This window comes from Hyaena hyaena, unplaced genomic scaffold (genome assembly GCF_003009895.1).
Source record: "Hyaena hyaena isolate Hyena2069 unplaced genomic scaffold, ASM300989v1 scaffold_277, whole genome shotgun sequence".
Taxonomy (NCBI): Eukaryota; Metazoa; Chordata; class Mammalia; order Carnivora; family Hyaenidae; genus Hyaena; species Hyaena hyaena.
The window spans coordinates 869168-881678 of record NW_024080905.1 but is presented as its reverse complement, the minus strand read 5'-3'; the positions used below and the strand labels follow the sequence as shown (position 1 = coordinate 881678).

Here is a 12511-nt window from a genome sequence, read left to right as displayed (position 1 = left end):
AAAAATATAATGATAACACTTCACATGTGTTGCTGAGAAAATGACTGAAGAAGTTGTAATGAAGTGTACAGTAAATCCATTTACTACTTACCAAAGAGGATGCTTTGTAGCAAGTCCGTTTCTATAAATGGTGGATGGCACATGATTAAAGTTTCATTAATTTGTATTGTAAAACATCTCAGTTTGTGACCACATGGGTTTCTTGTGAAGGAAGTGGTGGTACTTTTTGTGAGAAGAGTAAGAATAAGAACTAAATTAGATTGTAATTTATTGGAGTTCTTTTCTGCTATGAAGTGGAAATTTCCATTCACTGCCCTAGGAAATCAGAGGACTGGATTTTAACCCCGATATATATCTTCTGTCAAAAGAAGATCTTGCTAGATAGGTGATCTTGGGCAGTTCCATGAGTCTCTCTGAACAGCCTTCTTATTTATAAACTGTAGTGTTTGTGTAACTACAGAAGCCTTTGAAGCCTGCAGAAATTCTGTGCTTTAGATCCTCTACCTTCTGTGTACCTTAAATATCCTGCCGTTCAGCCTGAATAACTCCCCTGTGCCCAGGCAGTTACCCTCTCATAGTAAAGAAGGAAACCGGATGGCATGGGGTCGCATACTGTGGCACTGAAAACTGGGGACATGATTTCCGGCATTCATAATGCACTTCCTGAAGGTAATTGGGTATTTTGTTTCTGTTAGCAAATTCTTGAGCCTCTTGTATATGCTTGAGTGACCTTACCAGGAACATCTGCATTCCAGGTAGAAGTGCTTGCATTTAATAGTACTTTCATTTTCACTGGTGCTGCTTTGGGGATTGGGGAATTAATAATTACAGCTCAGAAGCAAATACTGTTTTTGTATATTGCTTCAGACTAAAGGAAATAGGTATCATCAGACTAAATAAAATCGTCTTGATGTCCTCATAGACAGAGTAGTACCATCGGTCTTAATGACTGAGAATGATGAGGGAGACCATACGCTGCACTTCCCATCCTTCAGCTGTTCTGTTTACTTAGTAAGCAGGTTGCTTGAGACATTAAAGTGCTTGGCTGAGAGCCTATTTCTAATATTCCAAATAAGATGCAGAATCAGCAGTGGCCTTTTTTTTATATCACAAATATTTGGCCTAGGAAAGTGCCATTATACCTTGTTTAGTTACCAGTTATTATTATAAAAAAGCATTAGCTAGCTGTTAGGTGGGTTTTTTCCTAATCAATCTTGTGTGTTAGTTACATGTATCCTTTATGTAGTTCTGTAAAACATTTCTAAGAACAACATGTATTTTGGTTTTTTTGTACTTCAGAAGATCAGATACTTTGCCAGTATTAAAAAAGTTTCTTTACTATATTAGTTTATGTTGTTTAATGGAATCTGATAAAGAAGGCTTATACCAAGTATTTAATAAAATAGAAAAGAAGTAAATAAGCTTTATAGAGCTCTTTTTTTAGAAGGGGAAACCAACTTTTCAAGTTGATTATCACTCATTGTGTCAAAGGAAATAGTCACTGCTTTTTGTAGAACCTTTTTTGCTGTCTCATGCTAATTTTTTCAAGAATAGTCCCAGAAATGAGTACTTCTTGGGTTTTACCAAAAAATGGTCTTTATCTTACATCACAGTAAAAACTAATTTTGTCTTTGTATAGTTGATACATTTTTCTTCTTTATAAAAGAGTAGATTCCAGTTGGTTTTAGTGAAATGTTTTGATATCAAAACATCAGTACAGTTTCATTTCATTCTTGTGGTTAATAAATATTAATTTACATGGAGTGGGGCATTTAGGCCAATGTATTTGAAATAGGAAGACTTCAGCACTTGGAATGGAAATACGTCAGGCTGCAAGCTAAATTACTGTGCTTTTTTTTTTTTGATATGTGTAACATTTTATTTCAGCATTTTTTTTAACAAATAGTTTATTGTCACGTTGTTTTCCATATAACACCCAGTGCTCATCCCCACAAGTACCCTCCTCCATGCCCATCTTCCCCCTCCCCCCCCACACCCATCAGTCCTCAGTTCTCAGTATTCAGGAGTCTTTCATGGTTTGCCTTTCTCCCTCTCCCCCACTATTTCCCCCCTTCTTCTCCCCCTTGGTACTTTTGTGTACTCCATTAAAGCTAGGGAGTATTTCTTCCCTGCATGCCTTTCATGTATTTGGAAGATAATAACTTCTGTAAGGTTTTTAGCGTGATAGGAGCAAGGTTTTTATTGTTAACTTTAATCCAGCGTTTAACTCTTCTGACTGGTATATTTGAAAAGGCAGAAAATACCCCTAAATTTTTATTTGCTGAAGAATATGTATTGGACATTGGTCCTGTTGATGCCTTCAGTAGGGAAAATTTTAAATTAAGTATCCAGTTTATGGTCAGGTTTGTTATATGTAGGTTATCATTCGAAATGGTCAGGGAAATTGTTTTCAAAACTTAAGCAAAAGAGGATAATGAGAATAATAGCTAAAGGAGCTGAGTTTAGGTAGTATGTTTTAGCACTTTTGTTAAAAGCAAACATTTTGACATTAAAAACTGTGAAGTGCTCTTTTCCATATTTGACCAGGAGATATGCATCACTCAGTTAAAACTGAGTAGCATGATCTAAATACTATGTTTAATATCTTTTGAAAGTAACATTTCTAAAAGTGTTTCATACTAATTCATGGCTTATTAATCCAGTGTTGTTTATAATTCTTTCTTTTCTAGATATTCCAGGAGCTGTGGTTTGAGAAATATAAATTCTGTACAGAATCCTTGAAATCCCCTTAAGAGAAACCTGAATGTGGGCGTTTGTTTCCCACAGTTGACTCTTGTATGTTGTGACTAATTTGAACTAGAGTTCATAATAGCATACAATGGATTCTGCTGTAATGCAAATATGTTTTCTAAAAATCATGTTTTGCATAACTGTGCAGTAAAAAAGCCTTCGCATTTATGGGAGAAACAGGGTTAGAAGCACAGCACTCCACGATTTCAGCAATGACACCCTTAAGAACAAAGATAGGAATCTAATGAAAACAGCACAGTTTTACATGTTAAACGGTTAATAAGTATTACACTATGGCACCTTACTTTGGAAAAGACCTGGAGTGTGCCTGTGGAAGCAGGTGTCAGAAGGGTTGTGGCTGTGGGTTTGGGGAAGGTGGAAGGTGTGCTGCTGGAATTTGAGGGCACGTTGTGACCTGAGGTGGGGGGTGATACTCAGCCCTGGCAGTGAACTGAGGGCGCTGCCGGTGGTGGGGGTGGTGTGTGTTTGGTGTATTCTGCACGGCTCCGGTCAGCGGGCATGGGTTTCTCCATTTCACCTCCTGTTTTCTCCTGGATGAAATCCTGCAGGAACCGACTGAAATCTGCATTTTGTTCATATTGTTGCCTAGTGTATCCGTCTGCAACAAATAAGTGTTTTCCAAATCATCACTATGTCAGAACTAGCTCTGAAAGTAATGGAGAGATGGAGAATGAATGGCTAGTCACCATTTATTTCAAACTTTAGAAAAATTGCTTTTACAGTTTGAAGTGATTGTTAAGAATTATGGACATGTAGGAGGCAAAGCTTTCTTCCTCCTTGCCAGATCAGAAAGTATCCCAGTTGAACGTGTTAGCATATTTAGATTTAAAGAATTAATGTAATTTGCTTAAATACAGTCTGCGGGAAATTGCCCTACATCCAATACCCTACGTACGTAATCCTGCCCTTTCTCCTCACTCCCTCAAAAGAGGGAAAGAAAAGAAAATTAAGGATAACCATCTGAGTTAAGTGGGCGTAGCCATTATGTCATTATTTTCATTGTTTTTTGTTGCTTAAGTATTAATTTGCGTTTCATATAGTTGACTTTTGAGTATATACCAGGTTTTCAAGTTTTACTAAACTGCCTTTTAAGTTTTTACATGTCACCACTAAATATGGTTGGTATTTATCTAAACATTTACCCAAAATATTTAAGTAGTACCTTTACAAATCCAAAAATGGGGGTGCAGGTTATTTACAAATTCATTTTCATATCAACAGATAAACTTACTAAAAAAAATGAACAATAAATAAGCTTACTAGGGATTTCACTCTGCCAGAATTTAATTGTTACACAGTATGTCATGAGGTCTTTTGTGCATATCATTCCTCATTGTTCCTCAAAAGCTTATTTTTAACCTGGTACTGGGATACACTTGAGGAATGATGTTGAACTTGGTGATTAGGGTGCTGGGCTAGCTAAAGCCTGTCAAAGCCCTGCTACTAAAGGGTAGCATCATGTTAATGATGTTTTGAAGTTCTGTACCACAGCTGCTTCTACAGAAAGTCATACTCCAGAGTCCAAACTCGAATTACCAGAAGCGTATCTCCTAGCTCTGATGGGTGGGTTCAGAGACTTTGCAACTGCCCATAAACCGTGGCACTTAAGTTATTTCCACCCCCACAGTACCCAGTCTGTGTCAGGTTGCTCTCAGATCCTGAGAGCCAGAGATAAATCAACTTGTCTTCACCATTTTCACAGCTTGCGGCTTCAGATCACGTTTTTGCCCTCCCCAATCCATTGGAGGACTGAGGACAGTCTCGCGGTTCCTTTCTCTCCCCAGAACAATGTTTTGTGGTTTTCTAATTGCAGTGGCAAGCACCAGGCTTGTACTGAAACAGAGGCCCCAGGCAGGCTAATTTGATGTCTGTTCCCATATGTTAAGTCTGAAATTTGTTTACCTTTATTTCACAAAAAGGCTACAACTTGTTTACTTCCCTAGGGAATCCAAAGCTCTGTACCCACCATTAGAAGTATTTAGCTTCTACTGTTGGCACTTGGCCCTTTCTGGGGGGACAGGGAGGAAGGAAGTGGAAAGGGATGGTCTTTCTCCTCACCCCCAGCAGCAAACAGTCTGCACCTATAGTGCCCTCTCTGTGAGTTTCAAAGTAAATACAGTATTTTCTTTTTCTTGATGATACCAACAATTTGAAGACATTTTCTCTCTTACCTCTAGGGAGCATCATGGTAAAGTAGTTCCCATTTTTGCCCTTTCTTGCATTTCATTCATACTTGGGCGAAAATAGATGCATGAAAGAATGAAGTAAAACGATCAAGAGAATATACACTTCGTCTTCTTGACATTTAAGAGTTGCAGGAAGAGACTAGAGAAAAAGAGACAATCTTCCTCGCTTCCTCCTCAGACTGTCCTTGAGTGAGACAAAAGCTGGGCATGGGGTGGGATTGCAAAGGAAAGGCTCAGAGGGGAGTTTCTTGGAGCCCAAGAGAAGCGTTTTGGTTTTTTGTTTTGTTTTGTTTTGTTTTTCCCCCTGGACATGGTCAGTTCTGAAGAACTACAGTGATGGAGCTCCCCAAAACTCTGAAAGTAAAGGAAATAAGACTACCCCTTGTGTTCAAACAGGACAGTAATATAGAATGAAGCGCAGCAGAAGGAAAGGCACCCTACAACAGACATTAAAAACGGATGGCTCAGCAACATCCTGCTGGTATGTTTTCTTTGGCCTACATGGAGCTAGAGTCTTAACTGTATATTAAGACTAGGTGACTTCCCATGTAAGAGATTTTTGATTTCTTGAAAAAAAAGATAATGATCTAACACCATGAGGCCTCTATTATTCCCACGGCTGGCTCTTCCATCTCTGGTTTGCCACCGAGCCCTCCCTTTATTAAAACTTTTGCCCTTTCAATTGTCGAAGAGAACTAGAGCCAAATATTTAGTTAATATGACATAGATTTTAATCAGAACTTTGCAGTAGGGGAAAAGTGACCTCAGTATAAAACTGGGCTCAATCAGAATATGGTAAGGACAGGTAGGGATTTATAGCTGGGGAACAGAGGAGTAGAGGTGCGGGAGGTCCATAGATGGAGCATTTCTGAGAAGAGATGTCAAGGATGGGGGGTGGGATTCTTGCTGAGGGCAGGCCCTTGTGATCAGACCTCAAGGAGGGAGAGGTGGGGTTATTTAAGTCTGGCAAGGACAGGGACCATGGCAAGAAGAGGGCTCAGAGGAGCCTAAGTTTGGTCAAATAGCATCTTGAGGCCACATATCTTTCCTCTGACACCCGGGAACCCGTGAGGTCATCATTCCCGTGTAAAAGAGAGAGTAGACCTAAGGCTGCACTGTCCAGTTGGACTCGAGCACTTGTAATGGGCTCAAAATTTAACTGAGTTTTAAATCCTAATTAATTTTAATAAATTTAAATATAAAGCCTGAAGCAGTGTAAAACTTTTTCCCATTTAACATAAGTTTATCATTACAGTGGGACTGTATTTCACATTAAAGTGGGCTTGTAGTGCTTGTATACTTAAAAACACTTTTTAACGTAGGCACTAGAAACCTTAAATACGTGGCTCACATCCTGTTCCATTGGACAGTGCCGATCTACAGCCTTCTAAGACCTGACCATGTAATTCTGAAGACTATGTCTGATGTGATGAGGCAAATAGAGTCTAGAGTGGATTCCCCCATGATCACTTCCTGATGATGATCATGCCTTTAATCCCTTCCCTTTAAGTGTGGGCGGGACCTCTAACTTTCTAATAGCCAGCAGACTATGGAAAGGTGAGATGTTCCTCCTGCTATTCTGTTATGTTACATGAGACTCCATCTTGCTAGCAGACTGAGCTTGAAGCGACCCTTCCTGTCGAGTCTCCGGATGAGAACCCAGCTCTGGCCGACATCTTGTGTGCAGCCTTGATGAGGACCCCGATTAGCCATGCCCAGGATCCTGACCCACAAAAACTGTGAGATAATACATGTATGTTATCTTAAGCCATTAAGTGTGTGGTAATTTGCTGTTGAATGACAAAACATGTAGCCCGGGCAAAGTGGGGACAGTATAGAACTGAAGCCTAGCAAAAGAGCATCTATGCAGGAGAGTGAATCTTAACCAGTGTACTTTGAGTGTCCTCACCCTTTAGATAAGCAGTTCTCCAGGTGCTAATACATACACAAGTTGGCTCAGGTGAGCTTAACTTCCCTTGTTTTGATTTCACGCTCACAGAAAAACTTTGTTCATTATTATGCGCTCCCTGTATAGGTCCATTTCAGAGAGAGGGAGTTCAGGTCCATCTGACTTGTGAAGGTGAATTCATCAGAAGTCTTGTGAGATTTGTTTAATTGGTTGGGTCCAGGCCACTGGGGCATGGTTGAAATTGACCTGATTTTGCTGCTTGGAAGCCTGTTGGCTATAGTTTTAGTTGATTGCTGTATGAGACTAATTAAATAGTTGATCCCAGCCTCTGTCAAACTCTTCAGTGATCAGTAGAATGGTGCATTCATGAAAATTTCTCCAAGACTAAGATGGTGTAAAAACAAAGGGTAGAAATTGTTGAGAGATACTTTTCCATAGTTCTTTGATGTTGTCTGCATATTGTGAAAGCAGAGGCACTGACTATGTTTTCTCCAGACTATCTTTTTAAGGATGTTTGTGTAGTGAACAGCTTTGCTAAAGATAGAGGTGATATCTCCCTTTGAAGCAAAAAGCAGTGTTGCTTAAAGCCTTGGAAGGTAGATTTAGAGCAAGGAGCTTGCTTTGGAGCACGGACAGGCAGGCTTACCAGTATAAAAAAAATTGGGGTTCCCTAAACTCAGTGTTCCACTTTTGTGCTGCAACTTTCTGCATGTGCTGTTATTACCTGACCTCCTTCTCTCCTTGTGTTCAGGGAACTGGCACAAGAAAATGCTAACATTCTGCCTCCTGTTAGTATTGTAAACCATGCAGTCCTTTGTCTTAGACCCATGGATCTTGTGTCTTCTTTCAGCATTCATGGAACGGTGCATATCAACTTGTTAGCTTGCAAGTAAGGTAAAATCTCCGAGCCTTCATAGATCTTGAAACTTCTGTTGGATAACAATAATAGAGTCAAGATTTTATTTCTTATGCAATGGAAAGTAATCTAGTCATGATTAAACCTTTTCCAGAAAGGATTGGGTGTGCATTTATCCTTCCACTCCCAGGGAAAAAAATGTTTTTGTTTTGCTGGATAAAATTGCTCCATTTATGTCTGAGGCCTTTTGTATCAACGAGTGGATCTTCCTAGGAGTGAAGTTATCCAAGACCGTCACATCTTCTACACTAGCTTATTGTATTAACTTTTCCATGTCTTCATTTATATCACCTACAAATGAGAGAACCATATCTCTTAAGGTCCTTTCTAACTACAGTACTTCTAGGCAATATAAAAAAACAGTATCACTTTAATTTTATTTATTTGACAAGCCCTTAGATTTTTTTTTTTTTTTTTTTTACTATGGGACAGGTACCACCCTTAAGTGCTCTTCAGATAACCCTTAAACAAGGACAATGGTGTAGGGAAGGAAACTGAGGCAGAGAGTTAAGTAATTTGCTCAAGATCATCCAGCTAGAAAGTGACATAGCTGGAGTTCAAACCTAGGTAAATGTTGTATGCTTTTCTACGATGCTGTGGTGCTCTCAGATTTTCATGATTCACTTTCTGCCCTGTGAGAACTCAGGAAGCCACAGGAGAGAATGAAGCAGGTCGCTGCTCTTCAGAATCCACACAAGGTGAGAATTTTATGCTGGGGTGTATGTGTGTGTCCGTCCCACAGAAGGACTCCAAGGTAATCATTTGTATATAAGAATACCTCTTGAGAATGTAAAAGTGTACATTTTTAGGTTGACTAATTGGTTCCAGGTTTTTAAATGCCTTATTTAAGGTTGTTCCCATAAACCTTAAGGTTCTAATCTGTTGCCAGTAAACTAGGAGAGACATTCAGGGAACTGTGTAGACCTAATTGGCCAAAAGGCTTACCTATTTAATACCTAAAATAAGATTAATAAAATTATGTATAGAAATTAAAATATTTACAATGAATCATTTTCTTTGATAGTTTTTAATCAATCCACATCTCATTTATGTATGTTAATATGAGAATCTTCTGAGCTTCTAGTAATAGAATCTTTTTTGTCTTTGTGTCTGTATCTGTATTGTATCTGAGACAGTATTGGTCACTGTATTCATGTAAGTGTTGAGTGAATGATCATTTCAGTTTTATAGTATACGAGATGATTGTACGTACCTTGCTGGGCCCTGGCTGGGCCCTGGCAGGAAGCAGAATTACACTCAGGTGGCCCAACCGAACAGACTTGCATGCAGAAACTACTTACTGAAGACCAAGGGATGTTGAAGCACTGTGCTATTGTGACTCCTAGGTCAAAAGAGGCAGCTCTTATACAGCAGCTGCATGGAGCCCACTGACAGCTGGACTTCTGGAGGAGGGACAGACTGACAGAGCTGTGACTGTCCCAGGAAAGAGTGACAAGGAGGATGGACCTCACTGTGTCTCCTGCCACCCCCCCGGTGTCCTGCAATAATCCTCTCGTTGGCTGAGCCCTGCTGGAAGACTGAATGACACGGAGTGTCTAAAGGAGGGAGAAGGACAAATGGAAAATAGCCAGCATGCTAGAAACATCTGAAGTTGTCTCAGTCCATTCAGGCTGCTATAACAGACTGCCATAGACCACGTGGCTTATACACAACACAAGTTTAGTTCTTAGTTTTGGAGATTGGGCAGGTCAAGAACAAGGCTCTGGCAAGATGCAGCATCTGGTGCCGACTCACTTGCTGGTTCTTGGGAGGCTGTCTCCTCCCTATAGGTTCACATGGCAAGAGGAAAGGGGTAGGCAGCTCTCTTGGGTCTGTCCTGTAAACACTAGTCCCATTCACAAGGGCTCTGCTCATATGACCTACTCACCTCTCAAAGGCCCCACTGGTACCATCATGTTATTGGTTAGGATTTCAAGATTAATTTCAGGGGGATGCACATTCATTCTATAACAGGATTGAAGCATGCATTATACATTTAATGCAACTTGATTCACCACTTGCAAAAATATTAAATCTTTCCTCTGTTAGTTATGTCACCATGCATGTTTTATGAAAAGCCAAATGCGTTCTAGATGTTTTCCAGTTAACTGTTTAATATTCACTTTGCTAAGAATTTACATAAAGTCCTGAATTTAAATCATCAGTAGGTGGTGCTGCTGAGATTGAATCCTGAAAAATCTAAACTAGACATTTAATTGAAGATTATCTAGTATTCAGACAGGTTATTTGGGCAAGAATGTTACAAGCCAGTCCGTTTTTGATTCATTGTTTTTCACGACATCTGTAAAGCACTGATTTTTACCATTTTGGTTTACTTACAGTGTGGAATCATACTCTGGATTTGCCCAACAATCAAAGGAGCAGCAACTAAGTATCTCCGCAGAATCTGGAGGATGGGCTTGATCTAGAACATTGATAATGTTCTGACCTGCTGGGCTGGGGGGTAGGGAAGGTAACTATTGCCGTCTTGCTCTGATTTACTTTTAGAGATAGAAGCATTAAGTCGTAATGTATACCAAGATTTTTTAAATGATTGAATTTTAAAGTTGGAGAATTTTCTGGAGAAGAGTATTACTTGCAAGGAACTTCACAGCTTTATCTCTGGCATCATTCTATAAGACAAATATGAGCAATGATTTGTTGACCCACTGAGATACCATTTTCCTGTCACCCCTCAGGAAACAGAGTATCACCGGCCTTTACCAATAGGAATAAGCCCACAAGAACCATGGAGTTGTAAAGTGCCTAACCTGGCATGGATTTTAAATACACTGAAGTCTTCTATCGCTCAAATTAGATACTTGGTAAAATACAGATTCTCAGGCCATTTGCCTGAAGATTCTGAGGTAGCTAGTCTAAGTGTCCCAAGTGAACCTTCTGGTCACACTAGTTTGGAAAACACTAATACTCTGTAACTTCCTCTTGACCTTAGTTTTCTTACACACTTGACTGAGGCCTCACAAATATTTTACGGTTACCATCACCTTTGAGAAGTTGAAGAAAGCTCTGGACCTCTCCCAGAACAATATTTCTACCCAGAGTTTTACATATGATTTCAGATGCTTTCAGAGATCTTCGCAGTATGTCTGTATCATCTGTCTTACAAAACCCCATTGTATAGGATCAGCTTAACATTCCCCAGCCGAGATTTCACGCTTCCTGTAATCTTTGTCTCTCCTACTGTTTGAGCCTTGTGCCACATTATTCTCATCATACTCGGGAGCTACAAAGATGAGCATATTTTTTCAGATTATATTCCTGGACACATGGAAAAATTAAAATCAAAGGAACCAGAATGGTTTCCTTAAAGTGTATATGAGTTTGTCAAAATACAGAATATCATCTGTTAAGGAAATGGCTCTAGGTAGCATTTTATAGTTTTGGCGTTTTCTGATAAAGCAGACTGTGTTGATCCATCACCATAGATGTATCAATTTATTCTCAAAGACCAGCCTCTTGTTTAGAGCATAATTGGGGCTGGCCATGGGCATGGCCATACCACAGCAAAAGTCATTCTGCTTCCTTTCTAGTGGTGAAGCACAGAACTCACGCTGATTTCTCCAATCTTTTAACCAAAAAATTTGTTAGTGTGAGCAAACTAGGATTCTACCAGCAGGTAGACTTTGTGAAGTCACTCAAAGTTTTTAAATTATTGAGACTAATGGGTTTATTAGTCATCTGAATCAATTTATTAGCAGTCTGATTCTGACTGTACAAATTCAGAGTATTACTGATTCTGACTGTGATATAAATTCAGAGTATTACTATCATTGCAGAGGAAAGTCATACAGATTAAATATCTTTGGTCACATCACCCAAATAGGTGTTTAAAATCGAAATTATATCTGGGCCATTATCTCTGGTGGTGATTTAACCTTACATATTGTTTATTTCTGTATTTATTATCATGATTAGCTAGATGTGTACACGAAATTGGTTATTCGAGTTTAGGTAATATAGGAAAAAAACAACTATTATGTAGCAAGACACAGTTTCTAAAAACACTTGCAGACACTTTTAAAATATAAACATAGCTCTTTGTATGTATGAGATTTTTATTTCTTTAACTTCCTTTGTCTCATCAATAGCATAAGGTTGAAAATGGAATTCAGGCATTTGAGCACTAGTGGGATTCAACAGTGACCACGTGGACAGAAAAAGACTGCCTTGAAACACGGTGATTGTTGAAGAGACCACCTAAGGACGAATAGAAGCGAGGCAAGATTTTATTTATGGCCGGGCCAAACCTGATCTCCTGATCTCATGGAGAAATGCAGAGAATGGCCCCGAACAAAGGTGGCAGTGAGCTTGTATGGATCTCAGTAAAGCAGAGTATGTCATTAATTAGTTAACTATTACTTTCTACAGCATACTATGGTAGCCAATTGCATTGTGACACTCAGGTGTTAGTTTTGGCAGAGACCTATCAGTTTTAAGTTCTTAGTCTTGAAATGACCAACCAGAATTAGACATATGAGAAGCCGTGGGGTAGTGACTACGTCATAGACTACCAGGGTAGGATGGTGACGTGGTGTTCTGTAACCTTACGTACAGGGTGTGGGTGTGGTCAGCCAGAACAGGGAAATACAAGCTTGCCAAGTGGATTTACAGAAGCAGAAATAGCATGTTAGTATTTAGCCAGGATTCTGGTTAACCTACAACAGCCTGACCACCATCTTTTGAAAGTCTCATTTACAAGGTTGGCTC

At 39.5% G+C, this 12511-nt stretch overlaps 1 long non-coding RNA gene across 1 annotated transcript; it reads left to right on the top strand.

The window, feature by feature from the left end:
* Positions 1-8274: 8274 nt before the first annotated feature.
* LOC120240985 lies at positions 8275-11163 on the top strand. The gene is made up of 3 exons (XR_005530798.1): positions 8275-8481; positions 9130-9596; positions 10126-11163. It is a non-coding gene; the product is annotated as an uncharacterized LOC120240985 (long non-coding RNA).
* Positions 11164-12511: the final 1348 nt, after the last annotated feature.